Source organism: Heloderma suspectum, chromosome 1 (genome assembly GCF_057233095.1).
Source record: "Heloderma suspectum isolate Gila_16-S chromosome 1, 16-S_ref, whole genome shotgun sequence".
Taxonomy (NCBI): domain Eukaryota; kingdom Metazoa; phylum Chordata; class Lepidosauria; order Squamata; family Helodermatidae; genus Heloderma; species Heloderma suspectum.
Window position 1 is genome coordinate 128,053,500 of NC_139458.1, and position 17,197 is coordinate 128,070,696.

General features: G+C 43.1%; 1 protein-coding gene across 9 annotated transcripts in view; it reads right to left on the reverse strand.

Moving 5' to 3' along the window:
• The window catches only part of TSPAN4 (tetraspanin 4), a 796,820-nt gene that overhangs the window by 496,373 nt on the left and 283,250 nt on the right, over positions 1-17,197 (reverse strand). For 6 of the 9 annotated variants that reach the window (XM_084856527.1, XM_084856537.1, XM_084856508.1 and 3 more), the window contains one exon: positions 1,742-1,808. The exons of the other annotated variants lie outside the window; for them this stretch is intronic. The gene's annotated coding sequence lies outside the window, so the exon portion shown is untranslated. The remainder of the gene's footprint in view (positions 1-1,741; positions 1,809-17,197) is intronic. 9 annotated transcript variants of the gene reach the window in all.

Sequence of the window (17,197 nt, forward strand, 5' to 3'; positions counted from 1 at the left end):
GGAGATCTCCTAGTCCCTGGCACAGACTGCTTTACAACATACTGAATGTAATACAATTCTTCTGAAATGTATTAATTTGAAATACATAGCACTTCACACGAAGTGGGCTTTGTAAGATGAAGCCAGATTTAATTCTGTGTTATGTAATAATAATGCCTGATACTTGCAGAAATGGTTCTTCTGTTCAGTGTCCTTTATAAACATTAGCTAATTCATCCACGTGATGCCCTGGGAAGGTATGTAAAAGGAAATCACTTAGACTGCAGTGGATGGTCTCTAAAGGCTCACGTACAACCCGGCCAACAAAAAGATTTGCTGCATTAGCAGCAAGTCTGGAAGCACAATTTATACAAGGTTACAATGCAGCAGAGCAAGTGCGCACAACCATTCAGGAGACCTTCTATTCCAGTGACAGAAAGGATACATGGCAGACATAAAGCAACGGCTGAATCACTGCCAAGTACCTAATCTATACAGCAGGGGCTGGCACAAGATCTAGAGAGTGATAACAGCAGGATCGAGCAAAGACATAGAATTGCACAGAGTGGGGAGGGAAGACACAGGAGAAATATTCCAATCCAAAGTTGAAGTGAAAGGAATTTGCCATTCCCCTATAAGCCACCACTTTTTTTTGACAACTTTCCCACATCTGTTACCTGTACCTGTTAAAAAAATTAATGCCCCAAGACTTGGGACCCAGCAACATCCCAGTTTAGCAGAGAGATGGTGCCGGTGTTCATAGGCCAGAGACCTTGGTCCAATAAGGAGAAGGGAGGCTACCTTTAAGTGGATCTGAAGTGAACTAGGCTGCCTGTTTTGGTTCTCTGAGAAAGGTGTCATGAGCTAGGCTCTTCCTGCAGAGAGAAGTGCTGTTCTTTTATCTGTTTAACCTGAAACTGGGATGGACAGCTTGGTGGGAGTCAGTCAGGGTATTTTCTCCTTTCTCCCATTTAATAGAGAGTGGGTTGGACATTAGCTTAAGAATTAAGTCCTGGGCTCTCATACCCTTATGGCATCCAACAACACAGACCGGGAAATTGATGTACTCTTATTGCAAAAGTGCCAAAGCATTGTTGGCAAAAACAAAATAAAACCTCTATTAAGTGCAGAGTAAGGCATAAACCTGAGGCATAAAATTAAGACAATTTAAGTACTAAAAAGCAAGGAACTGTAAAATTGAGCAATTCCTGCCTCTAACAGTCTGCAAGGTGGCCTTAACTCATAAGGTAGTAAAAGGAAAACGAGATCTTTACAAAACTGAGAGGACCCCTGAGATATGCATCTGAATATTTTTGCCATTTAATTTGCTAGTGCATTTACTAGTGATGTTAAGAACAGAACTGTATTTCCAGGTGATGCATACTACTGAACAGTACTATTTCTGGCCTGGAATTTGAGAGGTTTACTCTTCATGCTCTCTCACCCCTTTCCATGATGGTCCTTCTCCCACCATTGTATTTTCTCCCTTGATCTAAAGATCGATCTTTAGAATGGCCCTTCATTTTCTTTGTGGGTTGAATCTGGATAAATGAGCTCCCAAGTGGCCTGCAGTATACACGACAGAGCATCTGATTTGTTTCTGATGGCTATGCAAAAATTCCAAAATAATCCAGAGCAATTCCTTTAAAAAAAAACTGAATAGCCCTCGCCCTGTTTAGGAAGCTTTATAATGATTATTTAAGAATACAGGGAAATAAAGCCCTTTACAGCTGTGATCTAATCTTAAAAATAAACTAAGTACCTGATAAGTGGCTGCACTGTTAGATTGCTTCTACAGCAGGAGCTCAAGTCTGCTGGGTTCAAACGCTCTGAAAAAGAAAATGAATCCAAATTCACTGGACTGCCAATTAAAGTATGCCTACCAGACTGGCTGTAGGATCTGGCAGCAAAGCTAGCAGCAAAAGGCCCTCACTGACCAATGGAAAGGTAATGAAGGAGAGGTCAGTGTCACCAGACTGGCACCATCGCTTTTTGCCCTTTGCACAGATAGCTATGAAAGCTTAGGTGTGAAGGAGAGATGAAAAGCAGGCAAACAATAGCAAGTGGCAGTGGCCAAGGCAGGGCTAGAGGGCAAAGTATTGGCATTGCTTAGTCCTGGAAGAAAAGAATGTGGAAACAGAGTACCTCAATAACTGGAATAATCTGCCCAGGTTCTCTGGGAAAGAGTGACTGGCATCCTTTCCACCTGCCCTCTATAATGTAGAGGTCACACATATTTTCTGAAATCCAAGCGCAGGTGTGGGAGTACTACCAGGGGAGGCTATTATGGTGGGGGTGTGGCAACAAAGAAAAAGAGGGGGAAGGAACTAAGGGAGTCTGAGGGGCCACAGAATAGTTCAGATTCCCAGCTCCAAGACTGGAGACAGCACTCCAACCTCAGAGAGGGGAATCGGAGATCTGACCCCCTCCCCCTCACAGCTGGGGCAGGAAGAACTGTGCCAGGTGGCCTCCACGGTCGGGAACTCTATCTCAGAGAGGGGGAAAAGGGGGCATTCTGGTTGATGGGGAGGGGAGGAGAGGAGATTGGAGAGGCCAGGATATGAGCTATTCCAAGCCTCTGCCAGCCTCCTTCCCTCCCCCTCCGAAACACCTTTGCTAGACAGGCAAAAATTCAAAAAATGCAGGGCGGGAGGACAGGGAAGCAAAGATTGCCTCCACTGCTCCTCCCAACCTGCACAGGATGATCCTAAGTTTCCGAGTTCGGGGGCTTACAATCATTGAGAATGCAATTGATAGGACTGCACTCTAACATGTCATCACACTTAACTGACATTTTTGTTTCTTGGTGTCTTTCTCTGTTAGAATCCAACAGGGAGCTGGAGGGAATTAAGGAGCATAGTAATTCCATTAAAAAACTGTGTTGTTCCTCTCATTGGTGTTCTTGCCTTCAGCCTTGAACAAATAAAGGTATGGGTATTTGTAGAGAGAATCCCATGATGACCATGATAATTTGAGGGGGGGGGGGGTTAATAGAAGTGAATCATATACTGTTACCATTTTACTATGATGTTACTATTGAACAAGTCTGGAGGGCTGACCTGATAAGAAGCTGTATAGAAATTTAATCAATTAATTAATTAATAAGACATCATTCTTAATTAGTCTGAAATAACTTTTCCTACTGTCATCTCCAGACTGGAACACACTGCTGACTGGGCTAAAAGCTATGCCCTTTCCTAGAGACATCAATTTCCATCTTTTTAATTGTACCCAATCTGAAGAAAGAGATCTCAGTAACTCAAAAGCTCACATATTACACAGTGAACCTGCATCCTAATAGAGTTATTATTTTACTGTCCTTGTGCAGCCCCTTTTCTATGGGGGAGCTGCTCTACAAACACATAGGAGCTGTTCACTCAACACGTTAACCCACACTCAGTGATTGACTATGGGTTTTTGTTGACACTGTGCATTATTTGTTGATCCATTAGTTAGTGTGTTGTCTGAACCTAGGACATTTTCTGCAGGGTAGCTTGTTAACTATGCACTATGGCTTGTTAACCATCCTGAACAACCCAATGACAAACCACGGGTTCTCAAGGTGGCTTGTTTGAGGAAAAATAAGCCACACTGCATGGTTAACATGCTACCAGCGGAAAATGTCCTCGGTTCAGACAACACGCTAACCCATAGTTTAACAAACAACCCACAGCTCAACAACAACCCACACTCAACCACTAAGTGTGGGTTAGTGTGTTGTGTGAACCCAGTCATAATCTTAACATGCTCCATTTTTGTTTCAGTTGTAGGTATTTACCACTTAACCACCCTTTTCAATTCACATCTGGGCTAGTTAAAGAATAGTAAAAGAGATGCTTCTACTCATTCAGAGCTTCAGTGTCCAAATGCTCCTCTGAAATGGGGTGGAGGGGACTTGTCTTGGTTATTGCCTGTGAAATTCCTGGTAATGGTAATGCAGCTAGTGATTTGTTTGATCTGTGGGGTAGCATGGTTGTGATTCTCTGCCGGATGGAGGATGTATCCAAAAGCACGGAAGGGCATAATACAAATGCACAGGTGCGCTTAAGTGTTGTGTGTTATGCACATGAACAATATAGGACACACATGAAATGTAGGACACGCAGCGTTAATTCTGCCCCACTACAGCCCCCAACTCCAAAATTCCCCAGTCACCACCGAGTGACTGTTGCTGCCTCTTTTGATCATGGTTTAACCTCACAATTAGATTACTACAACCCACTCTATGTGGGGCTGCCCTTGTGCCTATAGTGTGTAAGCTGCAGCTAGTGCAGAATGCAGCAGCAAGGGTGCTCAGTGGGACACCCAGCCATTTTCACATTACACCTGTGTTAAAAGAACTGCACTGGCTGCCTATTAGCTACAGAGCCATGTTCAAGGTTATGTTGTTCACACAGGAAGCCCTAAACAAATTGGGACCAGGATACCTAGTAAACCACCTTCCCCTATATATACCCAGCCCAGCTTAATGATTTAGGAGGCACTCCAGCCTCTCAGATGAGCATCAGGCTTGAAGAGATGGAGAGAGGGCAATTGGGTTCAAACCCTCCAACTTTCTTGAGTGCGGGTTTGAAGATGCTGGCACAGCCTGGAAGGGAATCAGGTTACTCTGCCCCTCCCCCTAAACTTTGGGAAATACAATGCTCAACTGGGAGGTTTATATTTATTTTATTTAAAACTATTTTTAGGCAGCCATTAAGGGTGGACCCACTCAAGGTGGCGTACAAGATAAAAACACACACAAAAGTATGCAAAAACAGATAGGCATTAAATATACAATAAAATAGGATAAAACCTCTAAGCTTAGTTAATGGTTTTAAGCTTTCATATTTTATATTGTTTTATGCTGTGCTTTGTGGTTTCAGTTCTTTGTGAACTTCGGCTATTGGGCAGTTTACAAATGAAATTAAATAAGTAAATAAAAGAACAGCTAATATCAAAGATTATAAAAAGCCCAGTGAAAACAAATGAGTCTTCAGAACCTTCCAGAAGACCTGATGAACTACTGATGGAAACAGATTCCTCAAGTGAGGGGGCACCACTGAAAAGGCCCTCTCCTTTGTACTCACCAGCCTAACCTCCCTTGGCAGCAGGCAAGTAAGAAGGGCCTCTGCTTATGACCTCAGAGCAGTGCTGGCTCTAGGTTTTTGGGAGCCCGTGGGAAAAACACCCTCAATGGGCCTACTTGTTCTCACCACTCTCACTAGTTGCTATTGCTCCTCCTCTTTCTCATTGACCTAGTCAGCAGTGGCATCTCCTGCTCCTCCTTCTCAATTACCACTGCTGCCTGGGCCAGAGTGAGAGGCAGGTGAACAAGCAGGTTGCAATGATGAAGAGGAGCAGCAATGCCAGGAAGCTCTTGTCAGTGGGTCCCTGCTGGAGTGTGGGCCCTCAGTAGGTGCCCGACCATGCCTACCTTTGACACCAGCTCTGCCTCAGAGTGTGATCAGGCTGGTACAGGAGAAGGCAGTCCTTAAGTAACATGGGCCCAATCCATTTAAGGCTTTAAAACCAGCACTTCAAATTGGGTTCAGAAATGCACTTGTAACCAATGCAGATGTCACTGTATCAATGTCATATGAGCAGGCCGCCCAGCCCCACCAATATCTGGGCGGCTACATTCTGCACCAGCTAAAGTTTCCGAACTGTCTTTAAATGCAGCCCCATGCAGAATGCATTATGGTAGTCAAGCCTGTCCATCCAAGCACTGGCTTTGAGGAAGCTGGCAGAGACTCAGGTGGCAGTGACAGCTCCTTATTTCTGAATATGCTTGGGGAGCAGCATTAGGTCTGCAACAGACTCAAGAGATGCCAATTTGAACTGATCCAGGGCTTTTCCAGTATCAGATGATCAGGCCTATAACTAGTATGAGTTCATCCCACTGCTGTCAGAGACACATTTTGTGGCCTCAAGCAAGTCATTCTCTTTTTCTCTCTCTTCAGTTGCCCATCTTCAACATGGAAATATTTATCATGTACCTTGCAGACTATTACAAAGGCAAACACACTCATCATTAAGCAGTTTCCAAAGATGTGATACAAATAAGGACGCCAGAGGAATCCAGTTGGGGTGGTGGTGGAGCTCAACAAGCCTTTGTTGGCTTAGCCCCTGGCCTCCATTCCATCTTCCATCAGCTGGTCCAACTCAGTATGCAATGAGTTGGGCCAGCTAGCAGAATTTCCATAATTGTTTGCATAAAAGAACGTTTGCACAATTTATGGCTGCAAAATGCACAAACTTGCATAATTTGCACAAATTTCAGCTGTAAATTGCACAAATTTGCACACATTACAGGCTGTAATGCGCACAAATTGTGCAAATTTGTGCAATTTACAGCTGAAATTTGTGCAAATTGGTGCATTTTGCAGCCATAATTTGTGCAAATCTCTACTTGAGCAATTTATGGCTGAGTAAAAAAAATAAGCGTTAAAAGTCCCTGGAACTCAGAGAAACCACACAGCTCAGCTCACAAAAGCAAGCTGAGTTGGGTGCTCTGCAGAAGTCTGGCAAGCCCAAAAGGGGCCGGATTTCCCCGTGCAACTGACATCCCAATATACAAATAACAGGTAGTTCTAGAAGCATCATCAAGTGCATCATGGAAATTTTGTGCAACTCCCTGATATGTTTAGAGGTTAAACCATGACAAGAACATTTAACAATGCACCTTAACAATTTTCACAGTGCAATTAGCTTCAGCACTTAACAGGGGTTGGGAACACTGTCCTTAATCACAGAAGAGTAGATGAGATATCTCCTCCCCTGTCCACCACCGCACACCTGAAGTTGCCTAGTGCAGATGGAACTAAATTTAAACCCAAAGTCTAAAATTTAGTCTATCACATTGCATGCTGGAACTAACACTACTGTTTAGAGAATTAAGGTAGTTTGAATGAAGCCATCAATAAGGGACTACGGTTCAGACTAATCCTCAAAGACATGATAATTAAAGGCTAATAGCCTGTCTGAAGCTCCACAAAAAGTGGTTTAACTCTTTCATGACAAAGTGACATTCTTTTCCCATCATTTCCCTCAGAATTCAGTTCAAAAACAAACTAAGGGGGCAACCTTCAAATATCAGTTTCAAATGAAAGTTTAGATTGCTGCCAACATGTTTTATTTAAAGATGTAGCTTCTACGGAGCAAAGAAATTACTGCAGAAGTGCCATGTTTTCTACCTTTTACCAAAAAAAGCTTCCATTCAACTGATCCTATTTAGGAATAGAACTATCAGCTCAAGAAATAATGGCAACTAAGAATATTCTCATTTAGGATTGCTCTTAGGTTGAAGAAGAAATCCATTACAGAGATGAATGGTATAAAAGCAAGACTTATAAAGAGCATGAGAAGGGGGTAATTGCTTTAGTCAGATGGAGGGAGTCGAAAACAGTTTTGCTGAATATAACAGTTCAATGCCTACATCATCATGCAAGAGAGCCACGTAAAAATTTCCAATATCTCTGACTTGCTGGTACCCACCACAGAATGAACCATGGTTCACTTTAAGAAAACAGGGAGACAGCTGCAGATCCCTTTGAGGAGGCTTATTCCAGGAACAGCTGACAGCATAATCCTAAACCTTTTGGATGGCCGCCCAAGTAGGATTAGGATGGGCCGGAGGTGCCCCTTCATCAAGAGAGAAGAGCTCTGCTGGTGGTGGGATGTCTGCCACAGAGCCCTTGGAAAGTTCTGTGGGCATAAAGTTCCCACCAATGCCAGGCCCCAAAATGGGGAGTTCCAGAGGGTAAAGTGGGAGCAGCCCCAGATCTGGTAGCTTCAAGGCCCTTCCGTTACCCTGTGAGGTCCCAGGATCAGTTCCCTTGCCTACACCAGGCAAGTCTTGGTCTTTCCCTCCTGTCTGAAACAGGGATGTGTGGGTGGGAGTAAAATCTCCAGAGGAAAGAAAAAGGCAAGTCTCCCATCCCTTTGGCCAGCCAAACCAGCAAGGCTTTGGAGGTGGCAGACAACTGGCCACTTCACTCTCTAAATGGCCACAATCCCATTTAGGATTGCTCTGAGACTTATTTTGTCCCTCAGTGACTACCAGGTCCAGGGTTCTTCCCACTGCACATCATGCCGCTACAAAACTCTCTCCTGATTGTCCTCACCATGTAAACCAAGGACATGATGGAGGAGTGGCCCAGATGTTCTGCTCTTTCTAGCAGTGGAAAGAGCTACAAACCACTACAGTGAGCTTCCTGAGACTGCTATTTCATTCTCATGTACTAGGAAGTGTGTGCTTCACTCCACTTCTGAAAGAATTGAAATGCTTTAGTGTAGGAGTGCAGAACCTCTTTCAGCCTGAAGGATGAATTCTATTTGGGATAAGCCCTCGGGGGGCACATTCCAGGGATGGGTGGGGCTGAAGGCAAAAGGAGTGGGGCCAAACCATAAGAAATACCATATTTTAGCTTAAAGCTCTTACTGCCCATAATTAAACCTTAGGAGAGGCATTTTTAACCTTTTAGAATGTGGGGAAAACTGCACAAAAACCAGGAAACCACCAAATGATCTATGATTGGGGGATAGCAGATGGGGTCAGCAAAAGAGGTGTGGGGTGAGGGGAACCATATAGGTCCAGATTGGGATCCCCTGAGGCCTAGATTTGGCCCCTGGGCCTGAGGTTCCTCATCTCTGCCTTAGTGCCATTGTTGACATGAAATACCCCTGCTCGTCTCCAGTAGTTATGACATCTCTCAAGAATTAAAGTATGGTACATGTGGTGTGAAGGGAGAATTAGGAGAACTGCTACCTTGTGGATGGCATGGTAGAGGTGATTTTTGACACCACTAGGATACATGACATAAGATCAATGAGAAAGACTCCTGGGTTTAACGTTAACAGGTGACTTCATCTGCCTTGCAAAGTTGTGACAGTGTCACCCCAGGATTTGGTACCTATATTCACAGGTGAAGAACTGATTCTGCTTCTGATTTAAGATGGTCATGGTTACCGTTGGAAGGATATGGGGGTTAGAGGATAGTAGAGGCACAATATAACTGCATGTTGTAAAGTGCAAAGAAAAACCAATGGAACTGTTAACAGCAACAATGAAAGGTGGCAATGCTAGAAATGAATCAACTTACTGAGCAAGCAAGAAGACATACAATGGGGCATATTCTTGGTTACATGATGTATTTAAAAAAACTTTTGCTTCGTTAGTTGAAAGTGGGGAAAGTACATATTCTTTTGCATTTTCTTTAAATTTTGAGGATTAATAGTGTCATTGAATGTGCATCTTACCACTTCACAACATAATGCCTGCACATAAAATATTCATGATGGAGTTATTTTAATGACTATGCACAGGCATTATATGCATTCACTATGCTGTAAAGTGGTGAGAACACATTTAGTACCAATATACTTTCCATTTTCCACTGAGGGCATGCCACAGTAAAACTTTAGATCTTGCACAGATCTTAGAAATGCATTAATACTGTCCACTGACATTAACGTGTGATGTACACAGTTTGTTTAACACAAACTGTCAGAGAAAGGCTACATCTTTTCTTGAAAAGTTTGGTAGAAAACAACAATTCTTAAATTTCCACCCAATAACCACAGTGAAAGTTTAATTCATATCCCACAAAGAATTAAACTGCAAACTTTGTTCTCAGTAGCAATTTCCAAAGTCTCATTAATTAATCCAGCTTAATAGAAACCATAATGTAATTAGTAGTGATTGTTCACCTGTATACCTTGGTAGGGATATTTTGAGTTGTAACTTGATCAATAGCCTGATGAATTTTACAAAAACTCATTACAAAACTATTAAGAGTCCAGACACAAAATCTCTAGTCAAAACTGCAAAGTTTTCACCTTCAGAGAGTAAGTCAGATGGGCTTGAATTTAAGAAGATTGTGGCACTTGCATTAAATGAGCTTGATAAAATGCTGAGAGTAAAAATGCCCCCATTTCTCAAGTGACATTATTAATGTTTATTCTTGTAACAGCACACAGAAATCTCAATAAAGGCAAACCACTGTTGTGGCAAATCACAGCAGCACAATAAAATAACATCAACATAGAAAGAAAAAACTGACCTTCGATAATACAAGTTAGCAACCCTTATTCCATTACTAGACAAATTAGGAGAGACTGTAGTTAAGAACAGAGTGGTTAAAGGTGGATAAACATGACATGATAGAAAGTGTCAACTGGGATTTCTGCTAATGGAAATCCACAGATCAGAAACAGATTGAAGGTAAGGAAGTGGATTGTAGAGACTAAAGGCTTTTCCACAATCGGTTTAAAGATTCCTCATGATGTTTTTTTCCCCCCAAAGCTGCTGCTACCCCAGACTTGTGTAGTTTACTGTCCCTAGGCAGTTCAGTTTGTGCCATCCTTGACTGTTCTGGGATGTCAGACTAAATCACAGTTTAGTGATCCATGGGTAAGCCTGCTCCCCACTCTCCTCTCCTCCAGGGTGGTGGCAAGCAAGATATTAGAAGCATTTGCTTCCGTTTTCAACTAACCACAATTTGTTATGTCTGAACTGATAACTGCAGTTAGTTTGAACTATGGTTTATCCAAATAAGCCGGCATCATAAACCATGGTTTGCAGTTGCTTGCTTGGATAAACAATACTTAAAACTAACTACATGGCTTTGTTAGGAGGATCATATCTCAGCTGGATAAAGGAAGCCTTTTGCTCATGCAAAAGTTACTGCTATCACTATTCCTTCATAGCATTCTTAGCACATCATCTGTGACAAGCAAACACACTATTTCCTCCTCTTTGGTCCTACTGTTTTGAATTTTTAAAGAAACTGTTGTAGTTTGGTGTATATATAAGTATTTATTCTAGAGGCTGAGTGCTCACATCTGTAACAGTTCAGTGGAAGCACTCCATAGCTTCTGAACAGTAAAAGTCAAGCAAACATCAGCAAAAGCTGCCCCCCTTCTGCACGGCATCATCCACATCTCTTATACATTTCTTCTTTAATTTTATTCTTCGTTAAATTAGGCAGTAAAGGTGTAAACCAGGCCTGCAATATTTGTGACCCACAAAGCTGAATGCAGCTGCCAGTCATGTATTATGTGCTAGGTGTTTGACAACTCTCCTGTTTTTGTTGCTGGCTTGAGATAACATAGGGGAGGGGATCATCTGGCAGACTACTGGGCTACATTTGGCTTGGTAGGTCACAAATTGTGCAGATCCCATGTGAACCTCCCTCTAAACTCCAATTTGTCGACTTAATGATGCAAGAAAGTTCTCAAGTCTAGGGCTGGCTATTAATACTCTGCCTATAGTTTTAAGGGGATCCAGAGCAGCAAAACAACAATAACAACAACCCAAAGAACCTCCAGCTCTGAGGTTCACTCTGGCTGCCCTTCTCTCCTGTGTGCTTTAGCAAGCAGGATTCTCAATGCGCGGTGGGACAGCAAGGCAGGGAGATAATGTGACAACAATCAGTGCAAAGAGCAGAACATGGCAAAGCGAATATTATGATTAGCAAAATAAGCGTTTGTCATGGCTCACTAGCTGGGCAGTCACTGCCCATGTTCAGTGCTGAAATACTAAACCAGCTCCTCAAAAAAAAAAAAAAATTCTCCACAGAGATACTTTGCAATCATCCAGAGTATTTAAGAAGAGATACCTCAATTATATATTTTGTTTCCTTTTAAAGAAGCAATGTGCCAAGTTATCACTCTATATAGCTGAAACCGGAGAGTCCATAATTCAAAATGTGGCATCATTCACACACAAAAAGATTCACAATATCTGCATCTTTTACGACACTAACCAGAAGAATTTGATAACATGGCCCACTGAAGTGGAACACTAACAGCCTGCAGATACATCTGACCTCCAGTTAATTGACTGACAAATCATTAAGATTCCGCAGCCAGGAAATGTCTTCTCTCATTTCCTATCACCTTCACCAGCACAACATCTAATGGTCCCAGAGTTGCATTTTACAGGCTACTAAAAAAAGGAAAGACACCACTTTGAAATTTATGAGGAGCTTGGGGAAGCTACTGAGTACCACCTTTTCTTCTTTCACTCCTCATGCCGCAGGCATAAATTCAGTTCACAGCTTGTTCCTGCACTTAAATAGTTGTGTCTATCTAGCACTTATATATTTGCCTCGCTTCCTGCTTCAGAACTGTTCACCAAGATTCACTTCTTCCTCTTTGGTTTAGGACAGAAAGGTAATCAGCACATGCCTAACCTGAATCAAAACAGGAAGGAAGGAAAAATAAAGGATTGCTCTTCATATCGTTATGTGCTTCCTACTTCCTGAACTGATTAAAAGCTCCAGAGGCAGCATTTACCAAAGTTTGGTTTCCTTTGAAAGGAGGGATCACTGGAGGTTTATGGCATTTTGTAATATTTGAATTTATTTACAAATATACAAGTTGGGTATAGGTGAAAGCACACAGCTTGGCACTCTTACAGACAGCAAATCCCCTGCTCTTACATCATAACTCCCTGAGAGGCAACCCAGACTCCCCAAAAGATGCCTCTACAAGCATTAAAGACGTGACTGAAGGGTTGCCTGCACTCATAAAGCCCACCGACAGGTATCCCTTTCTTCTCATCCATGTGGGAACAAATGATACTGCCAAGCGGAGCTATGAAGAAATCACATCAGACTTTGAAGCTTTGGGAAGGAAACTCAAGAACTTTGGGGCCCGGATAGTTTTCTCACCCATCCTTCCAGTAGTTAGAAGAGGTATAGAAAGGGAAAGAAAAATACTCCGCGTGAATGACTGGCTACGAAGGTGGTGCCGGTGCAAGAGATTTAGATTCTGGAAGGGCTATACTTCCTGGAAGATGGACTGTTGGCAAGGGACGGGTTGCACCTCACAAAGGCTGGGAAGAATGTGTTTGGCCACAGCATGAAGAACTTTATCAGGAGGGCTTTAAACTGAATCCTACAGGGGAAGGAGACATAAAGTTGGGGGTTACAATGGATGAAGGCTCATGCAGTGCAACAGCTCTAATAGCGCCCAATAATAGTCTTCAGAAACATGTAGGAAGAAAGCTAGACTATAAAGCACATGGTCTTTGATGTCTATATACTAATGCCCAGAGTATGGGAAACAAACAGAACCAACTTGAACTTTTAATACGGGAGGGAAATTATGACTTGATAGGTGTAACTGAGACTTGGTGGGATGACTCTCATGACTGGAATACAGCAATTGAAGGATATAACTTGTTCAAAAAGAACAGGAGGAACAGAAAAGGAGGTGGGGTTGCACTGTATGTGAAAAATACATATCTCTGCACAGAAATACAGGAGGAGGAGCTTGGTAGCCCCATCGAGAGCATCTGGGTTAAAATAAACAGAGCAAAAAATAAAAGAAACATGGCTGTTGGAATCTACTACCGGCCACACAATCAAGGAGAAGACAAGGATGAAACTTTTGAAAAGCAAATAGCCAATGTTTCAAGGAAGCATGATGTAGTAGTAATGGGGGACTTCAATTTCCCCAATATTTGTTGGGAGACAAATTCTGCAGAACATGACCCCTCCAGGAAATTCCTGACTTGTGTGGCGGATAAATTCCTCCTGGAGAAAGTAGAGGAAGGAACTAGAGGATTGGCTATCCTTGACTTGATCCTAACCAACAGAGATGACTTAGTGCATAAAGTAGCAGTTACAGGAATGCTAGGGAAAGCGATCATGTTATACTTGAGTTCTTGGTTCTAAAGGAAGCAAAAGCCGAGTGTAGCCAAATGTGTACCCTGGATTTTAGGAAAGCCAATTTTAATGAACTCAGAACAATGATAAGTAAGGTCCCATGGCAAGTGACTCTAACGAGAAAAGGAGTCCAAGATAGGTGCGAGTTTTTAAAAAAAGGAAACTCTAATAAAGGAAAAGGCTAATGTTGTCCCTATCTTCAAAAAGGGTAAAAAGGAGGAACCTGGGAACTACAGACCAGTCAGTCTGACATCAATTCCTGGGAAAAATCTGGGGCAGATGATAAAGCAATCCATCTGTAAGCACCTTAGAATCATAGAATCATAGAATAGTAGGGTTGGAAGGGGCCTACAAGGCCATCGAGTCCAACCCCCTGCTCAATGCAGGAATCCAAGTCAGAGCATCCCTGACAAATGGCTGTCCAGCCTCGTCTTGAAGGCCTCCAGTGTGGGAGAGCCCACCACCTCCCCAGGTAATTGGTTCCATTGTCGTATTGCTCTGACAGTCAGGAAGTTTTTCCTGATGTTCAGCCGGAAACTGGCTTCCTGTCACTTGAGCCCATTATTCCATGTCCTGCACTCTGGGATGATCAAGAAGAGATCCTGGCCTTCTTCTCTGTGACAACCTTTCAAGTACTTGAAGAGTGCTATCATATCTCCCCTCAGTCTTCTCTTCTCAAGGCTAAACATGCCCAGTTCTTTCAGTCTCTCTTCATAGGGCTTTGTTTCCAGTCCCCTGATCATCTTTGTTGCCCTCCTCTGAACCCTCTCCAGTTTGTCTGCATCCTTCTTCAAGTGTGGTGCCCAGAACTGGACACAGTACTCCAGATGAGGCCTAACCAGTGCTGAGTAGAGGGGAACTAGTACTTCCCGGGATTTGGAAGCGATCCTTCTATGAATGCAGCCCAAAATAGCATTTGCCTTTTTTGCAGCCACATCACATTGTTGGCTCATATTCAGCTTGTGATCGACAACAATTCCAAGATCCTTCTCGCTTGTAGTGTGGTTGAGCCACGTATCCCCTATCTTGTAACTGTGCATTGGGTTTCTTTTTCCTAGGTGCAGAACTTGGCATTTGTCCCTATTAAATGTCATTCTGTTGTTTTCTGCCCAGCGCTCCAGTCTATCCAGATCACTTTGTATTTTGTTTCTGTCTTCCAAGGTATTAGCTATCCCGCCCAATTTTGTGTCATCTGCAAATTTGATCAGCATTCCCTGAACCTCCTCCTCCAAGTCATTAATAAAAATGTTGAAGAGCACTGGGCCCAGGACTGAGCCCTGCAGTACCCCACTCGTTACCTCTCCCCAGTTTGAGAAGATACCATTGAGAAGCACTCTTTGAGTCCGATTCTGTAGCCAACTGTGGATCCACCGGATCGTTGTTTCATCTAGCCCACTTTGAGCTAGTTTGCTCATCAGGATATCATGGGGCACTTTGTCGAAAGCTCTGCTGAAGTCGAGGTATATGATGTCTGCAGCATTCCCACGGTCTACAAGGGAGGTGACTTGATCAAAAAATGAAATCAGATTTGTCTGGCAGGACTTGTTTTTGACAAATCCATGTTGGCTTCGAGTAATCACGGCATTGTTGTCAAGGTGCTTCCAGATGGATTGCTTTATGATCTGCTCCAGAATTTTCCCAGGGATTGATGTCAGACTGACTAGTCTGTAGTTCCCAGGTTCCTCCTTTTTACCCTTTTTGAAGATAGGGACAACGTTAGCCCTCCTCCAGTCATCTGGCACTTCCCCGGTCCTCCATGAATTCTCAAAGAGAATAGACAGTGGTTCTGAGAGTTCTTCTGCCAGTTCCTTTATGACTCTAGGATGCAGTTCATCTGGCCCTGGAGATTTGAACTCATTCAAAGTAATGAGGTGTTCCTTGACCATATGCCTGTCAATCTCAAGCCGCAATCCTGCCCCTTCAGCCTGTACTTCGCCTTTGCCAGGGGGGTCATAGACCCTCTTTTGGGAGTAGACTGAGCCAAAGTAGGAATTGAGCACCTCTGCCTTTTCTTTGTCATCTGTTATCGTTTTGCCATCCTTATTTAATAGCTGAACCACCATTTCTTTCCTCTGCCTTTTACTATGCACATAGCTGAAGAAAGCCTTTTTGTTGTTTTTAACATCCCTTGCTAACCTCAGCTCATTCTCAGCTTTAGCCTTCCTGACGCCACCCCTGCAATTCTGTGCTATCTGCCTGTACTCTTCCTTTGTTACTTGGCCTTCTTTCCACTTCCTATATGTGTCCTTTTTTGTTTTCAGGTCATCCCTAAGCTTTTTGTGAAGCCACATTGGCTTCTTCTGTTGTCTTCCACCTTTTCTTCTTGTTGGAATTGCTTGTGATTGTGCCTTGAGAATTTCCTTTTTTAAAAGCTCCCACCCATCTTGGACTCCTTTTCTCGCTAGCATCACTTGCCATGGAACCTTACTGATCATTGTTCTGAGTTTATGAAAATCAGCTTTCCTAAAATCCAGGGTACGCGTTTGACTACACTTGGCTTTTGCTTCCCTTGGAACCAAGAACTCAAGTACAACATGGTCGCTTTCCCCCAGAGTTCCTGTAACTGCTACTTTATCCACTAAGTCATCTCTGTTGGTTAGGATCAAGTCAAGGATAGCCGATCCTCTAGTTCCTTCCTCTACTTTCTGTAGGAGGAAGTTATCCGCCACACAAGTCAGGAATTTCCTGGAGGGGCCATGTTTTGCAGAATTTGTCTCCCAACAAATATCGGGGAAATTGAAGTCCCCCATTACTACTACATCATGCTTCCTTAAAACATTGGCTATTTGCTTTTCAAAAGTTTCATCCTTGTCTTCTCCTTGATTGGGTGGCCGGTAGTGGACTCCGACCACCAGGTTCCTTTTATTCTTTGCTCCATTTATTTCAACCCAGATGCTCTCGATGGGGCTGCCTGTATTTCTGTGCAGAGATATGTATTTTTCACATACAGTGCAACCCCACCTCCTTTTCTGTTCCTCCTGTTCTTTTTGAACAAGTTATATCCTTCAATTGCTGTATTCCAGTCATGAGAGTCATCCCACCAAGTCTCAGTTATACCTATCAGGTCATAATTTCCCTCTTGTATTAAGAGTTCAAGTTCGTTCTGTTTGTTTCCCATACTCTGGGCATTAGTATATAGACATCGAAGACCATGTGCTTTATAGTCTGGCTTTCTTCCTACATGTGTCTGAAGACTATTATTGGGCGCTATCAGAGCTGTTCTCTCCACTGCAGTGCATGCGCCTATGTCCATTGTTACCCCCAACATTACATCTCCCTTCCCCGTAGGATTCAGTTTAAAGCCCTCCTGATGAAGTTCTTCATGCTGTGGCCAAACACATTCTTCCCATCCTTTGTGAGGTACAACCCATCCCTAGCCAACAGCCCATCTTCCAGGAAGTATAGCCCGTGGTCCCAGAATCCAAATCTCTCTCGTCGGCACCACCTTCGTAGCCAGTCATTCACCCGGACTATTTTTCGTTCCCTTTCTATCCCTCTTCTAACTACTGGAAGGATGGATGAGAAAACTATCTGGGCCCCAAAGTTCTTGAGTTTCCTTCCCA